General features: G+C 40.8%; 1 non-coding gene across 1 annotated transcript; it reads left to right on the top strand.

The window, feature by feature from the left end:
* Positions 1–3,363: 3,363 nt before the first annotated feature.
* On the top strand, positions 3,364–3,447 carry trnas-gcu (transfer RNA serine (anticodon GCU)). The gene has a single exon. It is a non-coding gene; the product is annotated as a tRNA-Ser (tRNA).
* The last annotated feature ends 139 nt before the right edge of the window (positions 3,448–3,586 follow it).

Here is a 3,586-nt window from a genome sequence, read left to right as displayed (position 1 = left end):
GTAAGCGTGATGTTATCAGACGATTGCAGATTCGTATCCTGCCGCTGTCAATTATCTCGCTGCGTGAAATTTTAACGTCTTTGTTGTTATTCTGCTGCAAAACGAGCCATCTCGCTCAGTCACTCACCTGAAGTAAAGGGAGGCTGTTTGCTTTAAGAAACCAATGGAAAATTTTCATCATTGTCGATCTGGTTGCACGGGTACAACAAGCGATGAAGTGGACCTTCTTGCAGATTATGTCTGTTTGGTTGCAAAAATTAGAGGACTGTATAGCTGACGTTGTAGTAAATAGGAGATAAATTGGCAGAGAGGTTCAGGTGATGGACTGCTAATCAATTGTGCTCCCAACCTCGTCGTTATTGTGTTAAACTTTTGACCGCTCTGTTTGTTTTGTCAATCATATTTAACCTCATGGCCAAATTCACCTGTTACTGACAAAGATGCTGCACTTTGGTCATGTCATGTCTCACATTAATAATATGTTCATCAAAGAGAAAACATTAGCAGGACAATGGATATGGTGACTAATTACATAGGCCACTGAGAGACACCACAGACACGATGGGTCGAATAATAAACTACCGTCAGAATCTGAGAGCTTCGCTTCTCAACGTTCGCGGCTCGTTGATCGATTTGTTTAGAGATTGTCGCAATTTAAATGCGAGAAATCACAGGTTCAAATCCCGCACGAGCTTCGACATCTTTTATTCAAATATCCACTTCTCTCAGCAGGTCGACATGTGAGAAAACAACAATATTTCAAATTAAGCGTGTCATTTCACGCCGTCGTTCCGACAGCGTCCAAATCCCAGAGTTTCACAGGAGCAAAGTGAAATTACCAAACTGAGTAAAGTTAAAATATCTCAGATGTACTCGGGTCTGTGTCTCATTGGACAACCTAAACCCGTGTTTGGTTCCAGACAATACTTGATCAGTATATCTTCCTTTGTGCCGCATCAGCTCACCTCAATTCGGATAAGCAGACATTCAGCGTCAATATCCACCTCTTCCCTGAATATGAGTGCGTCCTGTTTCTCTAGAGCTGAAAAGATGTGCGAAGCTTGCTTTTGAATTAGACACTTGGCTGCCGAACTGAAACCGGACAGGAAATCAATCCCGGGTGGCCAAGCTGCCTGGTCTGATTAAAAGGCGTTGACTTCCTATATTTCGATTAGGCATTTGACAGTCGTTCGGCCTCAAAATTACGTTCAACAAATCGGATCATAAGCACCGCTCCCATTGTCTGGTAATGGTTCTGCTATTCCCACTAACACCTCCTCTGGACCATCCTTTGTTACTTTATTGCCCGATTACCACCCACTTTGCTTTTTCCCATTGTGCCATTTATTATTTAATCACTCATGCGCTCCAATGTATCACATAACTTCTCTTTTGTCCTTTCTCTTTGCCTATTTTTTCCAGCTGCTCGATTTGTTGAACAAATCTGTAATGTTTAACATTTTCCTAAAATATTGGAATGATTATCCGACAGAACGTGAAACCGGGTTCTTCATCCACAGAATCTGCACGACCTGCTGAGTTTTACATAATTATCTGTCCTTTATGCATTCTGTTTCCTTATCCCTTTTAAGCCACTGTGCTGTCTGTCCAAGATCATTCTCTGTCTGTGTAAAATGGTTTGCTCTCAGTCCCGGATCATTCTATGCCTGTTTAAAAGAGATGTGCTGTCTGTCCCAGATTTCAAATTTCAAATTTTTAAAACTGCCTTTGGATGGTGCAGGTATTTTAGTTTGTTTGTGTGTTTGTGTAAGCCAGGGTCTGTGCATTGCATGTCATGTGAGAAAAATGAATTACGTGCAACTTGAAGCCATACTGATTAGATTGAACACTCCTTCGTGGACTCTCTGATGGTACAATAATCTGCTGTTGGAATTTGCTATTCCACATCTGAAAGATGGGAAATTAAACAAGTTAGAAATATAGCGATTTTAGCCAGGGCTAGCGTGTGGGCTGTGTGACAAGATGCCATCCTCCACCCTTATTTTCCAATGCTAATCAAATAAAATCAAGACATGACAAGACATGACTGACTGACTGACTTTGTGTATACATGTATATATATGTGTATATTTATACACAATCCCAACTTTTTAACTTTCAAAATAAATATGCTTTTTCTGTTCTGCCTGCACTGAGCTTCATTACATTGGATCTCTTTCACAGCACAAGCAGCTGCTGTCAGATGTAGCAGAAAGACATTCGCGAGTTTAAAAGATCGCCTTTATAGCCCACATCTTCCCTCGTGGCTTGCCTTCCACCAAGGGCTTACGGTGTTTGGATATTTGCTGACAGCACCCCATCATTTCCAATGGAATTCTTCCAGTCACGCAGCCTTCGTTCAATCAAAACATATCGAGATAATGAATCAATTATTTATTTATTTAAAATAAATCAAATTCAATTTTTTTCAATAAAATATATATTTTAACTTTTCTGAAAATGTTAAATGTATATATATTTGTAAATTGGCTTTTTGACTGGCTTGGTTTTACGTCCCTCACCCTTTCCTGACTGTCTATCACCTGTGGTTTCAATCACCGTCCAGGTCCTGCGAGTTCCTGACCCCCACGCACACTCACTATACAATTGCATTCAGTGATAATAGAAATGTCAATTTATTCTTTTAAAAGGGAACTGCTGTCAGTCAAGGGTCATTCTGCATCTGTGAAACAGGGTTGTGTTTGCAGTCGCGGATCATTCTGTGTCTGTTTAAACGGGATGGTTGTCAGGTCCGGCTCATAATCTGTCCATTTAAAACGAATTTTCTCCTAATCCCAGATCATCCTGTGTAGTTTGAGAAGGTGTATGATTTCAAATGCAATGACCGAATTGTTAAACTGTTGTGTTCCAAGTTACATTGGGGATGTCTGCGCCGATGTGCACCCAGATCGCAGTGCATTTGTTACTTTACTCGAAATATGCTCATCTTTTCCAAAATCCACTCCTTCATATCGAAGTTTCCCCGAATTTGCTCCCAATATAAACAACAACAAACTTTGCGCTGATGCAGAGGTAGCGTGGCCTAACGGATAAGGTGTCTGACTTTGATTACCAGCGTAACGTTATCAGAAACTTATAAGTTCGAGTCCTGCTGTGGTCAATTAGTTCGCCACATGAAAATTTATATTCTTTGTTGTGATGCTGCCGAAAAACCAACCATCTCTTAAAGTCACTCACCTGAAGTGAAGGAAAGCTGTTTGCTTTAAGAATCGAATGGCACATTTTCATCATTGTCGATCTATTTGCACAGGCAGAACAAGCTGTGAAGTGGACTTTCTTGCACATTATTTCTCTTTGGATACAAAAAGCAGCAGGTTGAATGGGTGACTTGTCGCTAAATAAGACACGAGGTGGCCGAGTGGTTAAGGCGATGGACTGCTAATCTATTGTGCTCTGCACACATGGGTTCCAATCCCATCCTCGTCGTTATTGTGCTACAGTTTTGATCCCCCTGGTCGTTTGTCAATCACATTAATACTCATCGCCATATTTCCCTTTTGCGAACAAGAATGCTGCACTTTGCGACTGTCATGCCTCAAATTAATAATATATTCGTCAAAGGGAT

The sequence above is a fragment of the Pristiophorus japonicus genome, unplaced genomic scaffold (assembly GCF_044704955.1).
Source record: "Pristiophorus japonicus isolate sPriJap1 unplaced genomic scaffold, sPriJap1.hap1 HAP1_SCAFFOLD_4191, whole genome shotgun sequence".
Classification (NCBI taxonomy): Eukaryota; Metazoa; Chordata; class Chondrichthyes; family Pristiophoridae; genus Pristiophorus; species Pristiophorus japonicus.
This window is presented reverse-complemented; position numbering and strand designations above follow the sequence as displayed.